Source organism: Notolepis coatsorum, assembly GCF_963971535.1.
Source record: "Notolepis coatsorum genome assembly, chromosome: 5".
NCBI classification, from domain to species: Eukaryota; Metazoa; Chordata; class Actinopteri; order Aulopiformes; family Paralepididae; genus Notolepis; species Notolepis coatsorum.
This window is the reverse complement of record NC_140169.1, coordinates 158,120,563-158,141,640: the sequence shown is the minus strand read 5'-3', so window position 1 is coordinate 158,141,640 and position 21,078 is coordinate 158,120,563.

Here is a 21,078-nt window from a genome sequence, read left to right as displayed (position 1 = left end):
AAAAGGCCTTCGACACTGTCAATCACACCATTCTGATTGACAAGCTAAAAGCAATTGGTTTTGATAGTCTATCAGTGAGCTGGATGCAATCCTACCTGGAGGGGAGAGAGCAGATGGTGGAGGTAAACGGTACCCTATCCCCCCCCCTCACAGTAAGCTGTGGTGTTCCACAAGGAAGCATACTAGGTCCGCTACTGTTCCTAATTTATGCAAATGACATGTCGTCAGCTTGTGACTGCAACTTGTTCCTGTTTGCGGACGACTCAGCCCTGCTGGTCTCTGACAAGAACAAGTTACAGGTTGAAAAAACCCTCAGCTCAGAACTAGGCAAAATCTGCATATGGCTCGCTGATAACAAACTATCATTACACATGGGCAAAACAGAGTCCATTCTCTTCGGTTCAAATAACAAACTCAGCAAGACAGACGGCTTCTCAGTTACAGTGGGTGACAATATTGTCACAAGGAAAGAAGATATTACCTACCTGGGTTCCATCCTAGAGGCAAATCTTTCCTGTGACAAAATGGCATCCAATGTAATAAAAAAAGTCAACCAACGAACTCGATTCTTGTACCGGATCTCCTCACTGGTAAACAAGAATACCCTGAAGACTCTAGCAGGAGAACTCATTCAAGGGTACTACGACTATGCTTGCACCTCATGGTACCAAAGCACCTCAAAGGCGCTAAAAACAAAATTACAAACATCTCAAAACAAACTGGTCAGACTACTGCTTGACCTTACTCCTAGAACCCACCTCACCCCTGCCCACTTTGACAACCTAGGATGGCTTAGAGTAGACGACAGAGTACAGCAACTTGCAATGGGCCTGGTCTACAAGATACACTACACGACCAAGGTACCCATGTACATGTCAAAATACTTCCCAAAGGTCAGTGAATACCACGATCACAACACCAGAGGGAGCTCCACAAATCATGTTAAACCCAGATTCGGCTCAAACAAGGGACTAAACACGTTTCGCAATTATGCCACATCAATGTGGAACGCCCTACCCAAAGCTGTAAAGGAATGTGAATCACTACCCACTTTCAAAAACACTCTCAAAAAACACCTAAGGGAGACTGCAACTCGAAACTGGCCCCTGTAAATGTCCGAACACAACCCCCTCCAATGTACAGTAAATTACCAAGTATGGTCTTGTCAATAATCCAATGTACAGTTTCGTTTGTACAGTTGTACAGTGTCGCCCACCCACCCCTCCTACCCAACCCCCCCCCCCACTCCTACCCAACCCCCCCCCCCCCCCCCCACCCACCCAACCACCTCCAATGTACAGTCCCCCCCCACCCCCACCTACCCAATCCAATGTACAGTTTCTACGTCAAATGTATATACTCTTTTCTGGACTCTTTTTGTATCACAAACAGTACTGTAATTGCAAATCTGATATGTCATAAATGTATAGATGTAGCAGTACTGTCTATCTGTATGTCATGTATGTCATATATGTTACGATGAATTGAAAATGGGGGACCCTGATGTAAACAAGACGAAAGTCTTTCTCTGGTCTGCATCCCCTTAACAATTGTATGTATTGAGCTGTACTGTACTGTACCCATTCTGCAATCTGTTAATAAAGTTTTCAATCAATCAATCAAACTCACGTTAGCAAATGGCACGCAGAGGGGAGGCCAGACTACTTAGTCTGCTTTTAGTCCGTTTTAAGGTGTGGGCAGGTCTTTAGTAAGCTCGAATCTGATTGGCTAGTATTGGTTTTTGACTCCACATAAAGACACTGGAGAAAGACACCTCCCCCCTGCCTCCTCTCTCAGTCCTCTGCTGCAGTGAGCACAGTGAGTCTGACAGTGTGTTAGAGAGAGTGAGAAGGAGAAGAGGGAGACATTTAAAAAAAAAATTATAACACAGAGATGAAAAATAATGATTTTTTATTATTATTGTAAACTATATAATATATTTTTATTTCGTTTTTTTTCATATTTCATATTTTATATTAATTCATATTTTAATAATGGGGAAGCCTGGCTTCCGTTGGCTTCCAGGAGGATTCGCCACTGGTAATATGGGGTTCTGATAAACTAAAATTATTTGTTAAAATAACATAAGATAACATATATTTTTACATCTATGCAAATGCATATGCAATATGTATAACTTGAATAAGTAATAAATACAGAAACAACATGTTTAACAATATGTAAATGAGTAGCTACATTTATTTTACATTACATTAACATTTATACGGTCTTTGGCCCTTTGAGGGCAACCATAATGCTGATGTGGCCCTCTGTGAAAATGAGTTTGACACTCTATGGCAGGGCTATTCAACTAAATTGTTCAGGGGGCCACATTGTCAGAAACCCAAGGGGCCAGGGGCCGGGCTGCCACCGCGCCTCCCCGTGCTATGAATATATGTACACTTGACACAACACGCAACCACATTTTCACAACTTTTATTTAACTACATTGCAAAAGTAGTATACTTTTCAAAAAAAGTGCTTCATTTATGTGCCACATCTGCAACATCTCCTAAAGAAAGTGCTTCATTTATGCCTGTGCAACAACTGCAACATCTCCTCTTCAACATTTCAATATAAAAATAAAATAAAAAACAAACAAGTGCATGATGTGCATCCAGGGAGCGAAATTAACTTTTTGACTCACCGGCCAGTGGCGGGTAGATGGGAAGAATCTACCCGCCAAGCATATTTCTTACCCGCCAACTTTTTTTTGATACACATTTTTTTATTATTATTTTATATAGATATTTTTTTTTAATAAAATATATATATTATATAATCATACTTGTTGTAACTGAGGGGTACAATTCCCTGACTGTATTGATAAGTATGGTATCATTAAACCACTACCGCTTTATGTACTTTAATTACTGGCCATACAGTACATGATATATGAATATAATGAACACTTCCCACAATGAACCGGTTCTGAACAAAGTTGTCTTTAAGTATTTATTGCAGCAAAAGGTACATAATACTTCTCGATTATACTTTGAATGCACTTGTAAGGCAAAGGAATGTGCGTAGGCAAATCAACAATGAATGTCCATTCTCTGGTTACGCAGGAGGTAATTATACAACCTGAATCTTAGGGAATTATATCTATGGTACACTAGTAATATAGCGGGAGATACTGGAAGGGTCCCCCTGGTTGTAAGCCAGCAGGGGTAGAAGATCTGTCAGTAGTAGAGAGTCTGGTCAACGATGACTAAGGAGACTCCAAGTACAGGAGACGGTGCAATAGCCTCTTGATCCACAGACGAATACAGCTGTTCTCCGTAGACTGTAGCTCCACAGTGAAGAAAGCTAGCCGGCCTCAGGCTCTCTGAGGCGCCGACTCGACTTGGCTCCTTGCGGGGTAAATCCAACACGTGCAGGCGTCGGCGATTCTCCGCTCCATAAATCACAGGACCAAAGCAAATATATTCCAGCCGCAAAGGGCTATGTAGTCGTCGGGTAGATTAATCCAGTGTACATGTCCACACGGTTCTCGTCTAGGTCTCCTCGGGTGAAAGCGCCATGAAAGCAGCCCAGCCTGGATAAGAACTCTAGCTAATACGAGGAAGCGTTGGGGATGCTGGTCACTGTAGAACTTTAGCCGCACGATACACTATACACAAATAGACTATTAATGACTTAATAGAAATATGTCGCACTCAACGGTATAGCGCCAAACTCTGACAATTCAGTTATTAATTCGCACGCGGTCTCAATGCTCTATTCTGGGGCCAAACAGGCCATACTTCACTGCACGTTGTATCATGGGTGAGGCTTCAACTTATTGGGTAACATACTTCTGTATTCACCTGTGCCGTATTTATATGCACGGTGAACAAACTAGTGCCAATCTCATTTCTGTCGCGTATCCCTGGGCAAGGCCGGGCATGTCCAGACATGTCTTGACGGTGACTTTGAACCTGACTCCGGAGGCCGGTCCCTGGCGCCGGTGGACCGCTGTCCAATAGGAGAATGAAATATTATGGTCTGGGCTAAAGGGATATTCCGTGTATATGTACAAGGAATATACAAGGGATATCAAACGATATACAAATACTATGCAATATATATCAATAAATAAATATATATATTCGGTTTAATCTGATCCTTTGTAACAGCCGCCCCCTAATTAGTCCCACCTAATTAGTTAAGCAGAGACAGATTAACCGCACTGTCCACTACTCAATGTCTGTTGTGAGGGGTCGGTCAGTTCACAAAGTCATGGGGTCATGGTCGTCATCGATAGTATCGGGGAGCCTTGGCAGTTCTATTAGCCTCGCCACGGGTCGGGTGTAGATCCGCCCTTGGACGAGCACTTCGGCTGCTCGGACCTTTCCGTCGGCACCGGTGATCACTTTGCTTACGCGGCCAGCCGGCCACATAGCTCGGGGTAGTGACTGGTCGATAATCATGACGACTGTTCCTTCTGTCAAATTGTCTCTCTCTTTCACCCATTTCTGGCGGGTCTGTAGAGACGGTAGATAGTGGAGTAGGAAGCTGTTCCAAAACTTGTCAGCCAATACTTGACTGTACCTCCACATTCTTCGGCCGTTCGCTTCTTCAGGCCTGTACATTGTCTGTGGTAGCGCGGGGTCCAGCCGCCCCATCAAGAGTGTGTTGGGGGTGACTGGGTCGACATCTGCTACATCACTTGAGACGTAACCGAGGGGCTTTGAGTTCAATACTCCCTCGATCTCCGTGAGGACTGTCATTAGGACTTCTTCCACCACGGTCTGGGCCCCAAGCACGGCGTACAGGGCTGTCTTTATTGAACGTACTTCTCGTTCCCAAGTTCCACCGAAGTGAGGTGCGTTCGGGGGATTAAACTGGAAGTCAATCTGGGATGGAGCGAGGTGGGTCTTAAGTTCTGGGCCCATAGCTTGGAAGCTCTCTCTCAGCTCTCTTTCTCCGCCTTTGAAGTTTGTCCCGTGATCAGACAATAATATAGACGGTTTGCCTTTCCGCGATGTGAATCTTCGGAAGGCCATAAGGAATGAGTCTGTGCTCATGGTTGGAAGGAGTTCTATATGCATCGCTCGGGTGGTCATGCATTTGAATACAATACCCCACCGCTTCTCGGTTCCTCTTCCTTTCTTTATATACAGCGGGCCGAAACAGTCCATACCTGTGGAGTGAAAAGGCTTGTCGCCGAGTCGGAGGCGACAGGGAGGTAGGTCAGCCATCCGGGGTATACTGGGCTGCGCTCGCCACTTACGACAGTTCGCTGGAAGCGCCGCACTGCTTCTCTCCCTTGCAGTATCCAATAACGACGTCTGATCTCCGCGAAGACTCTCTCTGCCCCGGCGTGATGCACATCCTCGTCGTATTTCTTTATGATCAGCTCTGTGACCTTGTGTCGGCTGTTTAAGACTATCGGGTACTTGACGTCATCCGGTAAGTCTGGAGCTCTCCGCAGACGACCACCCACTCTGATGAGACCATGGGCGTCGCTCTCGGGGGCTAGGTGGAGCAGTCTGCTGTCTGATGGGACGGGCTTTGCTCCCTGTAGACAGTCTAGCTCATCAGGGAACGAGTCTCTCTGTAGTAGAAGAAGTTCTGCTTCTTCGTAGTCAGCTGCTGTAATGTCAGTAGTGAGCTGAACCTCTGGGTGGTGCCACAGGAATGTCTTTAGCTGCGCACTCTCTAGGGTGAGGCAATCGTCTATGTCGGGGTCTGTGGAGACGAGTGTGTTCAATCCACAGAACATAGATTTCTTGTTTTCGGCCTCCTCTTTACTCGCTTCCCGTGGGGTGGGTGTAGGCCACTCTTCTTCCGGGAGCTTGAGGAACTCTGGCCCGTCACTGTATAGGTTGTGATGGGTGAGGTCATCCAGGGACATTCCCCGGGTGATGACGTCAGCTGGGTTGTGTTTTGTGTCCACATACCTCCAGCTTGCTACTTCTGTTAAATCTTGAATCTCTGTGACTCTGACTCCCACGAAGACCTTGTATCTGCACGAATCAGACCGGATCCATGTGAGTACTGTCGTGGAGTCTGACCACAAGATTGTTCTTTGCACCGGAATGGTGAGTTCACGTTGGATTAACGTGGCGAGTTGCGCTCCTGCTAGGGCTGCGCAGAGCTCTAGACGCGGGATAGATTGTTGCTTTCGTGGGGCTATTCTTGAGCGAGCCAGGATGAAAGCAGTATGTATTTCTCCTCCCTCCTCTCGGGCACGCAAGTAGGCCACCGAACCGTAGGCTACTTCGGAGGCGTCGCTGAAGACGTGCAGGTCCATCTGGCACGTCTCCGGCCTCACTGTGGGTGGGAAGTAGCTGCGGCGTATGTTGACACCTGGGAGTGAGCTGAGTTCCGTCTCCCACTCTCTCCATGTGGATGCAAGGTGTTCGGGTATGGGGTCGTCCCAGCCCTGGTCCTTTTCCCATAACGCTCTTACAATCATCTTTGCCCTGGTGGTGTAAGGTAGAATACATCCCAACGGGTCATATTGTCTGGCGAGTGTTCTGTATACGCTCCGTCTGGTGGTCGGTAGTGCAGTCGACCTTCCCTGCTCCTTGGTCAGGGGTGTGTGTTTATAATGGAGCGAGTCTGTTTTGAAGCGCCAGACTAGTCCTAATGTCATTTCTTGGGCTTCTCCTGGGATGGTCGCCATCCAGGTCTCGCTGCTTGCTGCCTTGTCCTCGGGGGAGAGGCTGCGCAATACTTGCGGGTCGCTGCTGGCCCACTGCCTGAGATCAAAGCCGCCTTTGATCAGGGAGGCGCGGAGCTTGAGTAGAAGGGCCTCGGCTTCTTCTGGCGTCGAGACGCTTTGCAGACAGTTGTCCACGTAGAAACTATTTCCTACACTTTGTCGGACCTCTTCATCAGCTGCTGGGTCCTCTGCGACGTGTTTTTGCAGTGCAAACGTAGCACAGCATGGGCTGCATGTGGTTCCGAAAGGGAGGACTTCCCATTGATAGATGGCTGGTTGCTCATCCCCGATCCTCTCTCTCCATAGGAACCGCAGCAGGGGCTTGTCCTCCTCCACTAGTCTCACCTGCAGGAACATCCCTTTGATGTCGCCGCTGATGGCCACCTTGTCCTGGCGGAAACGTAGTAACACGCCTAGTAGAGAGGGGCCGAGTGTTGGGCCGGGCAAGAGCTCTTTATTCAGATTTTGTGATCCGATCTGGTAGCTGCAGTTGAACACAATACGATCCTTGCCGTTGTGGTGGACTTTGTGGTGCGGCACGTACCATGATTCGGTCGTCTGATCGGCCTCTTTAATGTCAATTTTCTTTATGTGTCCCGCTGTGATTAGCTTGTTAATCTCAGCGCGGTACACAGTCTCCTGAGCGGGGTCTCTGGCTAGGCGCCGCTCTGTGTTCAATAGATACCGCTCCGTCGCTTCTTTTGGGGCGTGGAAGGTAGGCATACCCTCTCGCCTCAGGAGTGGAGTTGCGTATCTCATCACTCCGTTGACTTTGACTCTCTTTGTCCCTTGCTCGAGGAGGGCTATAGCGTAAATGTCTTCCTTGGAACGAATGTCTTTCTTTTCGTTCTTAAAGGGCATTGTCTCTAGTGTCCATAGCCTCTCGACATGCTGTAGGAGGGTGGTGTCTTCTTCTGTCACTCTGGAGTGGAGGCAGCTAGTGGCTGCTGTTCGGTTAAGAGACTTAGCGAGGGGGCCTTGTAATGTCCATCGTAGGTGGGTCTCGACTGCTGCAGGACAGCCTCTGGGCCCTGTGTGGACCCGGTCTATCGGGACTATGAGGTCTGCATGGTCGGAGCCTATCAGCAGGGTCGGGGTGGCACCGTCTATGAGCGGGATAGGTAGTTGACGCAGGTGCACATATTTATCCATCAGCTTGGCGATGGGGTAGGTGTACTGCGACAGGCCTATTTCTTGGCTGGTGAAAGCATTAGTAATCCTATACCGTCTCTCTGGCTGCCCGCTTGCTGCGATAGTGAAGGAGACATTCTCGCCCTTTATCGTCTTTAGATCTCTTCTTATTGTCCGAATCGTCATCTGGTTTTCGCTCCCCCGCAGCCCCAGCTGGGCCGCAGCGGACGCGAGGAGAAGGGTCTTCTCTGACCCGTCGTCAAGGACGGCGTAAGTGTCCATGACCTTGTCTTGGTAACTCAGTGTTACGCGGACCACCTTTAAGAGCACCCGGGCGCCCCCGCTGCTGGCGGGGTCAATGTACATAACACTTGCCTTTGTGCTGCTTGAGGGTGCAGGCTTTCTTCTGTTACTGTCGTGTAGGACATCTAGGTGGGCTCCGTCACACCGACTACACCTCTTCTTTAAGCGGCAATCGGCTGCCATGTGACTGCGCGCACATCGGTAACAGTGTCGGTTGGACTTTATCCATTGACTCACCTCGTCGGCGGTCATCTTCTTGAACGTGTCACATTGTGACAACCAGTGTTCCTTTTCGCAGTACGGGCACACCATCTTCCACTTCTCTTTTATCGAGGGGGTACTGTGGTTCTTGCTGCTCGGTACTGATTCTGATTGGTGCATGACGGTCACCAATCTTCGGCCATCGTTTGCTCTCCTAGGTCCCTCTCTGGAGCTTGGGGTGCTCCGCATGAACGTATCCAACCGTAGGCTGTTGACTTCTCTCGCCAGGAAGTCGGCTAGGTCTAGGAGGGATGGCTCGGGACCGTTAGGATCACGGTGGTCTCTTTGCCGCCTGAAGCGCTCTTGTCGGGCGGGCGGAAGCTTCTCTAAAATCCTCTCGACATTAGAGTTCGCGTACAGTTCGTGCATACCCTTTTCTCTTTGCGCCCCCAGCATCCCTACCAGGGATTGTACCTTGATAGACAGGTCATCTAGTGAGCGATTGTCTGTGGCTGGGGCTAGGCGGTCAATATGCCTTATCTCTTGTATTACGTAGTCCCATATGCGTCCATATCTTTGGTCGAGTGCTGCTAGAGCCGCTGTGTATGGGGTAGTAGAGGTGGCATAGGCCAGCGCTATATTGTGCGCTCGGGGCACCTTGAGGTGCTTCAGTAGGATAGCATACTTGTACGGTTCATCAGCTACATCGGACATCATTGTCTCTAAGCACATTCGTAGCTCCGTGTACTGTGCTCTGTTCTCGTGGGTGAAGTCCGGAAACGTCGGTGTGCCAATGTATGATGCCATGGATGGCTGGCACATCGGTGAGCGTTGGAAGAGAGGCCTCCTAGGCGAGTCTCCTCTTACGCCTCTTGGTGGGCTGGTACCTGCTGGGTACCATGGCCCGCGTATCCAGGTGCTGTTCCTCGGGGCTGGTCGTGCGTCAAGCTCACCCGTGAATTGAGTCGGGGGTCTGTAGCGCAGAGCCGCGGGGGTAGAACCTGGGCTGTACTGGACCTCCTGGTCCTGTGGAGTACTGTGCTGCTGTCGGGCTTGACTCTCCTCCTCTCCCTCTTCTTCTTCCTCTGGCAGGTCCTCTAGATCCTGTAGTCGTCTATTTAGCCTCTCCGCAGTGTAGACCGTTTCTTCCTTGTAGCTGGGTCTCACTTGGACCGGTCGGGGAAGGGGTTCGGAGGGGGGTATAGGCTCTCTCTGGTGGTCGGGCTCAGGGTCGCTTGATCGGGTAGGGGAGGGTGCCCTTGACCCTTGTCTTGACGAGGCCCTGGAACCCCGTGCGGAGGGAGGGGGTGTTGCCCTGGTGATCAGCTGCTCCATTATCTGCGCTTGTAATCGGTCGCGCTCGGCTTCGCGCTTGGTGAGAGCGAGGTCGCGCTCTGCTTCTCTTTGGGCACCGGCAGCGGCGCGCTGGGCTTCGGCGGCGGCGCGCTGGGCTTCGGCCCGGTCCCTTACCATATTCTCTTCCGTCTGAAGGCGTCTAATCTCTAGACGTATACGATCTTCGTCGCTCCGTTGCTGCGCCTGAAGGCGTTCTCTTTCCATGGAAGAATGTTCGCGCTCACTAAGCGTCTGTGCTTGGAGTCGATCGCGCTCTGTTGAGGCTGCTAGGCTGGCGAGGAATGCCTGTGCCAGCATCTTGTCCGCCTCGCTGGGGGAAGACGCTGGTTGAGGTGATCCGCTCCTGGCAGTACTCGTTGGAGATCTGTTCTCCTGTGGCGAGTCCTGGAGATCCATCTCCGGGGTGCTCTCCTCTTCTTGTAGCGGGTAGAGTTCCATCCCTGGAGGGCTGTCTTTATCCTGGAGCTCTCCGGGGACTACTTCTTCGGTCTTGGCGGGGGGTAAAGTCATGTCGGGTCCCTCCTGGTCCCTACCGTGAGCTTGGTCAGTTTCGTTAGAACCCACTAGGGCCTCTATTGGCGGGGTAGCCTGGTCGATAGGGTCGGACATAATTTTACTATCTACTTTTTCCGCGTTTACCGTCTGTAGAAAGCTAGGTAGTATATTGGCAACGTAATCCTCTAAGTACTGAGGTGTCTGCCGTCTACGCTGCGGGCGATCTACTTTAGGAGAACCGTTTTGTGGAGTGTTCATCATAGGCCATGTCAATATTAATACCACTATATATATATTTTTTTTTTATTGGTCTTTTTCCCCCTCCATTTTCCTCCGATTTTCTCCCATCCCAATGTTAGTCGTATGCCAATTCCCAGTCCCTTCCTGGTCGCTGCGCTTTACCCCCCACAGTCAGATCATTTGGGAGAGTGGAGGCTACCACGTGCTTCCTCCGACACACGTCCAGCCAATCACCGCTTCTTTTCACCTGGCAGCGCGGATTCTCATTGAGAGGGCGTAGCGTGTGGGAGGACCACACTATCCCCCTCACGTCCAATCCGCGCTTAGCAGGCGCCCCGACCGAACTGTAGGAGTCGCTGTTTACAACAACCCGGACCCACCCCGCCAGCTTCTCCCACCCTCTGATACAGCCAATTGTATCAGTGCAGACGGCCAGCCAAGCTGGTGACAACCCCGGAGCTGTGAGCTGGATTCGAACAGGCGAACCAAGCTCACAGCTCCGGGGCTGGTGACGAACGCAATCTCCGCTCGACCACCTAACCGCCTTTTATTAATACCACTATATTAATATTACGCTAGTTACCCTCCGGCTCGAAGGACCAATTGTAACTGAGGGGTACAATTCCCTGACTGTATTGATAAGTATGGTATCATTAAACCACTACCGCTTTATGTACTTTAATTACTGGCCATACAGTACATGATATATAAATATGATGAACACTTCCCACAATGAATCGGTTCCACACAAAGGTGTAATCAAGTATTTATTGCAGCAAAAGGTACATAATATACTTCTCTGTATTTTACTTTGGATGCGCTTATAAGGCAAAGGAATGTGCGTAGGCAAATCAATAATGAATGTCCATTCTCTGGTTACGCAGGAGGTAATTATACAACCTGAATCTTAGGGAATTATATCTATGGTACACTAGTAATATATAGCGGGAGATACTGGAAGGGTCCCCCCGGTTGTAAGCCCGCAGGGGTAGAGGATCTGTCGGTAGTAGAGAGTCTGGTCAACGATGACTAAGGAGACTCCAAGTACAGGAGACGGTGCAATAGTCTCTTGATCCACAGACGAATACAGCTGTTCTCCGTAGACTGTAGCTCCACAGTGAAGAAAGCTAGCCGGCCTCAGGCTCTCTGAGGCGCAGACTCGACTGGTCTCCTCACAGGGTAAATCCAACACGTGTAGGCGTCGGCGATTCTCCGCTCCATAAATCACAGGACCAAAACAAATATAATCCAGCCGCAAAGGGCTATGTAGTCGTCGGGTAGATTAATCCAGTGTACATGTCCAAACGGTTCTCGTCTAGGTCTCCTCGGGTGAAAGCGCCATGAAAGCAGCCCAGCCTGGATAAGCACTCTAGCTGATACGAGGAAGCGTTGGTGATGCTGGTCACTGTAGAACTTTAGCCGCACGATACACTATACACAAATAGACTATTACTGACTTAATAGAAATATGTCGCACTCGACGGTATAGCGCCAAACTCTGACAATTCAGTTATTAATTCGCACGCGGTCTCAATGCTCTATTTGGGGCCAAACAGGCCATACTTCACCGCACGAAGTATCGTGGGTGAGGCTTCAACTTATTGGGTAACTCTACTTCTGTATTCACCTGCGCCATATTTATATGCACGGCGAACAATCTAGTGCCAACCTCATTTCTGTCTCGTATCCCTGGGCAAGGCCGGGCATGTACAGACATGTCTTGACGGTGGCTTTGAACCTGACTCTGGAGGCACGGCTCTGGCGCCTGTGGACCGCTGTCCAATAGGAGAATGAAATATTATGGTCTGTACTAGGCTAAAGGGACATTCCGTGTATATGTACAAGGAATATACAAGGGATATCAAACGATATACAAATACTATGCAATATATATCAATCAATAAATATATATATATTCGGTTTAATCTGATCCTTTGTAACAACTAGAAATGAAAAACGGAAATCTTGTTTTATTAAAGTAGTTTTGACATGTGATATTTGATTTGATTTGATTAGACATTTTAAAAAAAAATACAAGATTCCAGAAAAACGTCACGGATGCTACACAAAAAAGTCAAGACTTATTTCCATTGTGGTCCTTGATATAGATAAAGATATAGATAAAGATATTGTTTCATTGTGTATTGATTAACTTTACATTTGCGCTTCATTACTTTACAAAAGTTATACTGGCACATGGGTCTAATACAGCAATGGATTATGGGTAAATGCAACGTTAAAGCAGTGCCAATGTAAGACTGACTTTACATTAAACGAATGACAATAATATAGTATAAAGTAGGATATTATTTGGACTAAAGAATGGTGTTGTCTCACCCTACTCGCATGTTGAGGGAGAGCACCATACATTATACACTGAGAAACCACGGCCGAGAGTGAGCTCTCTGGGAACAACCCCACTTTGCCCGACAGTTTTCTGAGCAACCGTCTTCTGGGCTGACTTCCTGTGCTAATGGTCTAATCTACACTGCGCCCACCTGTCGCCACGGAGGCGAATTGCAGCCATTTTGTATACATTTAAAAAAACTTGCACATTTCCGGGGAAATATTTTACCGGGAGGACGGCAGGAGAGAAGGTTGAAATACGGGAGAATCCCTGGAAAAACCTGCGGGTGGACAGGTATGATTTCAATATGTGCGTCTTCATCATGCATGCATGCAGACCTGTGTGGTGTGGACTATGTGGGGTTCTGTAACGTTACTCATACCTATAGCCTATGTCAGCATTGCAAGCGTCACAGTAAATTCCTCCCTGTGAGGCACGCGCAGCGCTTCTGACCCCTTACTTTACAAAAGTTATACTGGCACATGGGTCTAATACAGCAATGGATTATGGGTAAATGCAACGTTAAAGCAGTGCCAATGTAAGACTGACTTTACATTAAATGAATGACAATAATATAGTATAAAGTAGGGTATTATTTGGACTAAAGAATGGTGTTGTCTCACCCTACTCGCATGTTGAGGTAGAGCACCATACATTATACACTGAGAAACCACGGCCGAGAGTGAGCTCTCCGGGAACAACCCCACTTTGCCCAACAGTTTTCTCGGCAACCGTCTTCCGGTCTGACTTCCTGTGCTAATGGTCTAATCTACACTGCTGCCACCTGTCGTCACAGAGGGGAATTGGAGCCATTTTGTATAAAAAAAAAAAACTGGAAAAATACGGGAAAATATTTTAACGGGAGAGAAGGTTGAAATACGGGAGAATCCCTGGAAAAACAGGAGGGTGGACAGGTATGATTTCAATATGTGCGTCTTCATCATGCATGCATGCAGACCTGTGTAGTGTGGACTATGTGTGGTTCTGTAACGTTACTCATACCTATAGCCTATGTCAGCATTGCAAGCGTCACAGTAAATTCCTCCGTGTGAGGCACGCGCAGCGCTCCTGACCCCCCCCCCCCCCAAAATATAATGAGCTCCCCCGAAGACCATGGTATGGTTCGCACACTGTGTAGGTTGCAGGGTTTGCCTTGTAGGTGAAGCAGGCCTCCACCGTGAAGCTACGGAAGAAGCAGATTATTAAACAAACAACACACGTTCACTCTGATGAGCACACTAAGTAAATACAGAGCAAGACTGGTAAACATCACCTCCTGGCTTGGGAATAGTACCGCACACGACCGCAGCAGACTGCAGAGAGTGGCCCGTTCAGCCAAACGCGCAATTGGAGGGGGGCTTCCCACTCCACATTTACATCAAGCGTTGCAGGGCCAAGGCTAAGAGAATAGTCAAAGACTCTAGTCACCCAAACAACTGCCTCTTTGAACTGCTGCGGTCAGGCAAGCTCTACTGGAGTCTCATGGCCAGTACAGAGAGACTCAGAAGGAGCTTCTATCCCCAGGCCATCATGATGCTCAATAACTATACAACATCAACCCATCCATCTACACTCATTGCACACACATCCACATGCACACTTTAACACTACATCATATTTATCTATTTATTAAAGAGATTTGCACTACATCCATACAGTGGCGTCGCGTGGGTAAAATAACATATATATATATACATTTATATTTTTATAATTTTTTTTTAAAATATATTTAAGTCAAGCAGTCACCATGTACACTACAGTATGGCTCGGCGGCCAGTCAAACTTTATTTTTATTTATTTAACAGATTGCAGAATGGGTACAATACAGTACGGCTCAATACACACAATTTTATAAGGCGCTGCAGACCAGAGAAAGACGTTTGTCTTGTTTACATCAGGGTCCCCCATTTTCAATTCATAGTGACATTTATGACATACAAGACATGACATTTATGGCATAGGGACATGCATGACATACAGGGGGGGACCCTGATGGGGGACCCTGATGTAAACAAGACGAAAGTCTTTCTCTGGTCTGCATCCACTTAACAATTGTATGAATTGAGCTGTACTGTACTGTACCCATTCTGCAATCTGTTAATAAGATGTTCAATCAATCAATCAATCAGGTATTTAGTACTGTTACATTTGTGACATATACGATATTCAAATATACAGTACTGTAACTGAGGGGTACAATTCCCTGACTGTATTAATAAGTATGGTATCATTAAACCACTACTGTCTTATGTACATTACTACTGGCCATACAGTACACAGGTATATGATTTGAACACCTCCACAATGATACGGTTCCACACAAATATTGGTTATAATAATATTTATTAGCAGCAATGATAGTATATAACAATACTTTACGTAGGGTCGCGCTTATAAGGCGAAAGAATGTGCGTGAGTAAATCAATAACGTAAGTCCATTATCATATTACGCAGGAGATAATGAATACCACCTGTATCTTAGGAATTATATCTATGGTACACTAGTAAGGCAGCGGGAGATACTGGTAGGGTCCCTCCGGTTGTAGGCCAGCAGGGGGAGGAAATGTTCGAATGCAAACTCTGGATCAACGGGGAATCAATAAGCTCCAGCTACGGGAGTCGGTACATTACTCCCTTGATCGGCAGACGAAAGCAGCAGCTGTAATCCAAGTATGCGTGCAGCATAGGTGAAAGCCGGGCAGCCTCTCCAGAGACGGGCTCGAGTGATGTTCCTCACGGGTAAATCCCACACAGTAGTGGGGTGTAGACGATTCTCCTCCGCTCCAACATCCACAGGACCAAAGCAATAATCCAGCTGGAAAGGGCTCTGCATTCACCGGTGTAGATTCTCCGGTGCGCGGTACTTCACATTAACTAGGTCGAACTTGACATTATTCTACTAAGCTCTGACACCTTTACTGTCCTATTCGCACGCGGTTATAAGTGCTCTATTTAGACGCACGGTTGCTCACTTCACTTGGTCGTTGACTCGTGATGAAGGCTTTACGTTTGAGGGTAACACGTTTCTAGGTTAACTAACTTTGGGTAACTAACTGCTGTATTCACCTGCGCCGTATTTATACGTTGGGTGAACAATCTAGTACCAGCCTTATTCCTGTCTCGTATTCTTGCGCAGAACCGGGCATGTTGAGACAAGCCCCGGCGGTGACTTTGAACCAGACCCTGGGGTAGGGGTGGACGGTATGGTCTAAAATTTATATCACGGTATAATTTGAAGCATAGACGGTAACGGTATATATCACGGTATCAGTGTTTCTGTTAGAATAATTTTTTTTGCCTGATAGGCAGGCTATATAAAGAATGACATCCTCAAGGCATGTAGATTTATAATATTTTAACTTAAAACTAGGCTACTTTTGCGTATAAAGTCATTATATTCCAAATAAAATAAGTCCCGAGTCGAGACTCCTGCTCCCATTGCAAACAGCGGGGCTGGATTTTGCTAGAAGCATATGTAGCTGCAGAGCCGCAGAGCGAATTGAATTGAATAAGAATTGAGACAAAGGTGCCACTCATCCTCAGCTTTAAGAATTGACAATTGTGTCAACAAATTGACACATGTGTCAACAAATTGACACACAAAATGGTGATGGGGGGGCGCTGTTTGACGGGCCTGTGACCAGACCTGAAAGAGCCCCTGGCTCTGCGGCTCTGCAGCTGCATGCTATTCGCAAATCCACTGCTGCAGCCGTCCTCCCGGCTCCCGCTGCTGCCGTCGTTATCATAACACTACACACATATCGTAATGTTTACAGCAAACTGTAGTTGATCACCAGGTATGTTTTATTAACGTAGAATAATTCATATAAGAAAAACGATAGGGAAATATCTTACCTTTCTCCACTGGTTAAAAATGCCAGGAACTGAAATTGAAACTTGCTGTGCGCCGCAGTGATATGTGTTTATTATGAAATGACAATTGCGTGTTGACACGCCCACTGCGCGAAGCCTCCTAAATAACTTTTTCCAGTTTGCACATATCTATTATCTATGACTAATTCTATCTATTTTTAGGGGCAAATGCGATTGAAATAGTCGCGCTGTGGTTACATGACGTCATTGCTATTTTAGAGCTGCTGTACCGGTTACACGGTATAGTCAAAATCCATACCGTAGAGCAAATTAATACCGTTTATACCGTATACCGTTTATACCGTCCACCCCTACCCTGGGGGTATGGCAGTGGCGCCCAGTGGATCGCTATCCAATAAGAGAACGAAATATTATGGTCTGTACTAGGTAAAAGGGATATTCCGTGTATATGTACAAAGAATACACAAGGGATATCAGACGATATACAAATATTATGCAATATATATCAAGTAGTAAATATATATATTCGGTTTAATCTGATCCTTCGTAACAGCCGCCTCCTAATTAGTCCCACCTAATTAGATAAGCAGAGACAGATTAACCGCACTGTCCACTACTCAATGTCCGTTGTGAAGGTAGGGCAGTTCACAAAGTCGGGGGGTCATGGTTGTCATCGAGAGAGTCGGGGAGCCTTGGCAACTCTATCAGCCTCGCCACGGGTCGGGTGTATGTCCGCCTCTGGCCGAGCACTTCTGCCGCTCTGACCTTTCCGTCGGCACCAGTGATCACTTTGCTTACGCGGCCGGCCACGCAGCTCGGGGTAGTGACTGGTCTATGATCATGACGACTGGACGGGATGAAGGGGGGCTTAGGAGGAAGCGGGCCTGAGACTGCTTTGATCTGTGCTTGGCTGTGCCTCCTCCTCCTCCGTCTGTTTCTCTTGTTTGCTCTGTACCCCGTCTGAGGAGGGGCCGGTTCCGGCCGCCCCGTCAAGGAGTCGCTCGGGGTGCTGGGTTCGATGTCAGCTACGTCTGGAGCGCAGCTGAGGGGGGTGGAGTTCCGAACTCCCTCTTGTGCCCACGGTTCTCTCACAGGCCTCTCGCTTAATGTCAATAGCCTCTCAACGGGCTGTACGAGGGAGTGGCCGGTGTCGCTCGCCTTTGTGTGTAGGCAGCGTGTAGACGTGGGTCGACTGTCAAGTCCGTAGAGGGGGCCCTGGAGCGTCCACCCCAGTCGGGTCTGAACCGCGACTGGGCATCCTTTGGGTCCGATGTGGGCCGCCTCAATTGGGAGAATGAGGTCCGCGTGGTCGGAGCCGATGAGCAGGGTCGGTGTGGCGCCGTCGATAAGCGGTATAGGTAGTTGACGTAGGTGCACATACTTCGCCATCAGCTGTGGGATGGGGTAGGTGTACTGGGACAGGCCTATGTCGTGGCTGGTGAAAACGTTGGTTATACTATACTGCTTCTCGGGCTGGTCCACCGCTGCTATCTTGAAGGAGACCCTTTCACCTTTTATGGTCTTCTGGTCCCTTCTGATGGTGCGTATGGTCATGGTACCTTTGGCACCCCGCAGGCCCAACTGGGCTGCGGCGGAAGCGAGGAGGAGAGTCTTTTCAGACCCATCGTCCAGGACGGCGTAAGTGTCCAGGACCTTGTCCTCGTAGCTCAGGAGCACTCTGACCACTTTGATGAGCACTCGGGGGGTCCCGCTATGCTGGTCAATGTGGAGCACTCCTGTTGGTCGGTTGCTTTGGATCGTCTGGGGTGGTGCCAACTCGCGGTCGTCCGAGTAGCACCGTGACTCCCAGTGTCTGCTGTAGCAGTCGGGACAGTAGGGAGCGGTCTGGTGGATCTTTGGTACTGGTGCCACCGCCTCGGCCTGGTACATTACCGTGACGGGCCCACTTTGTTGTCCTGGCGGACGCTTGTTGATGTCATGCAGGACCTCCAAGTGGGTGCCGCCGCACCTGCTACACTTCTTCTTCAAGCGGCACTCAGCTGCCATATGGCTGCGCGCGCAGCGGAAGCAGCGGCGGTGGTCCTTGATCCACTGACTCACCTCATCCGTGGTCAGCTTCCCGAAAGTGTCGCATTGATACAGCCGATGTTCTCCTTCACAGTACTGGCATTCAATCTTCCACTCCTCTTTCGTCGAGGGGGTGTTGTGGTTCTTGTGCTGCGGTACTGATTCGGCTTGGTGCATAACGGTCACCGACCGGCGGTTATCATTTAATCCCCGAGGTCCTGGTCTTGGGCTTGGTCCACTCCATATGAACGTGTCCAGTCGTAAGCTGCTGACCTCCCTGGCGAGGAACTCAGACAGGTCTAGGAGGGATGCCTCTGGGCCGTTGGGGTCACGGTGGTCTCTCTGCCGCCGAAAACGCTCTTGTCGGGCGGGAGGGAGCTTCTCTAATATCCTCTCTACATTAGAGTTAGCGTACAGTTCGTATATCCCTTTTTCCTTTTGGGACCCCAGCATCCCTACCAGGGACTGTACCTTGATAGAGAGGTCATCCAATGCTCTGTTGTCTCTGGCTGGGGGGAGACGGTCAATGTCTCTTATCTCCTGTATCACGTAATCCCATATGCGTCCGTAACGTTGGTCGAGGGCTACTAGAGCCGCGGTGTATGGGGTAGTAGAGTTGGAATATGCCAGCGCTATATTGTGCGCTCTGGGCACCTTCAGGTGCTTGAGTAGGATAGCATACTTGTACGTTTCATCTGGTACATCGGACATCATTGTCTCTAAGCACATTCGTAGCTCTGTGTACTGTGCTCTGTTCTCGTGTGTGAAGTCCGGGAACGTTGGTGTGCCAAGGTACGATGCCATGGATGGCTGGCACATCGGTGAGCGTTGGGGGAGAGGCCTCCTGGGCGAGTCTCCCCGTGCGTGTCGTCTTGGGCTGGTACTTGGTGGGTACCGAAGGTCGGGTACCCAGGTGCTGTTCCTCGGTGCTGACGGTGCGTCAAACTCACCCGTGAGTTGAGTCGGGGGTTTGTAGCGCAGTGCCTCGGGGCTGACGTCTGGGCTGTACTGGACCTCCTGGTCCAGAGTACGTTGCTGCTGGTCGGGGCTGTACTGGGCCTCCTGGTCCAGAGTACGTTGCTGCTGGTCGGGGCTGTACTGGGCCTCCTGGTCCAGAGTACGTTGCTGCTGGTCGGCTTGACATTCCTCCTCTTCCTCTTCCTCTGCTAGGTCCTGGAGTCTTCTGTTCAGTCTCTCGGCGTGGTCCGGTTCTTCCCGGTTGCTGGGTCTCGTATGGACCGGCCGGGGAGGGGGTTCGGAGACGTGGACAGGATCCTCCTGTTGGCGGGGTCCCGGGTCGCTTGGTCGGGTAGGGGAATGTGTCCTAGACCCTTGTCGTGACGATCTCCGGGAGCTCCGTGCGGAGCGGGGGGGTGTCGCCATGGCCATCAATTGTTCTACCATCTTCGCCTGCTGCCGGTCGCGCTCTGCTTCGCGCCGGGCATGGGCGGCGTCGCGCTCTGCTTCGCGGTGGGCATTGGCGGCGTCGCGCTGTGCATTGGCGCTGGCATGGGCGGCGTGGAGCTGTGCATTTGCGGCGTCGCGCTGTGCGTTGGCGGCGGCGTGCTGTGCATCGGCGCGGCTTCTTTCAATGTTCTCTTCCGTCTGAAGGCGTCTGGTCTCCAGTCTTATGCGGTCGTCTTCACTCCTTTGTTGCGCCTGGAAGCGCTCTCGCTCGGTTGCAGAATGTTCGCGTTCACTGAGGGCTTGCGCTTGGAGTTGCGCGTGAAGGCGATCTCGTTGGTCTGCAGCTCGTTCGCGCTCGGTGGAGGCTGCCAGGGTGGCGATGAGTGCCTGCGCCAGCATCTTGTCCGCTTCGCTGGGGGAAGACACAGGCGGAGGTGATCGGCTTCTGGCAGTGCTCGTTGGAGATCCGTTCTCCTGTCGCGCTCCGAGGAGATCCATCTCCTGGGTGTGCGTCTCTTCTGGTAGTGGGTCGGGTTCCGTCCCTGGAGCGCTTTCTTTATCCTGGAGCTCTCCGGGGACTGTCCCGTTGGCGTTGTCGGGGGGTAAAGTCATGTCATGTCCCTCCTGGTCCCCCCCGTGAGCTTGGTCAGTTACGTTAGAACCCACTAGGGTCTATACTGGCGGGGTCGCCTGGTTGGTAGGGTTTGACATACTTTGACTATCCGCTTTATTTATTTTATCCGTACTTAACTTTTTTATAAGAGCTAGGTAGTAGACTGTAAGCGTAGTCGGCTAGGGAAAGAGGTGGCTGCTGTCTGCGCTGCGGGCGATCTAACTTAGGAGAACCGTTTGTGGAGTGTTCATCATCGGCCATGTTAATATTAATATTATATTAATATTACGCTTATTACCCTCCGGCTCGAAGGACCAATTGTAACTGAGGGGTACAATTCCCTGACTGTATTAATAAGTATGGTATCATTAAACCACTACTGTCTTATGTACATTACTACTGGCCATACAGTACACAGGTATATGATATGAACACCTCCACAATGATACGGTTCCACACAAATATTGGTTA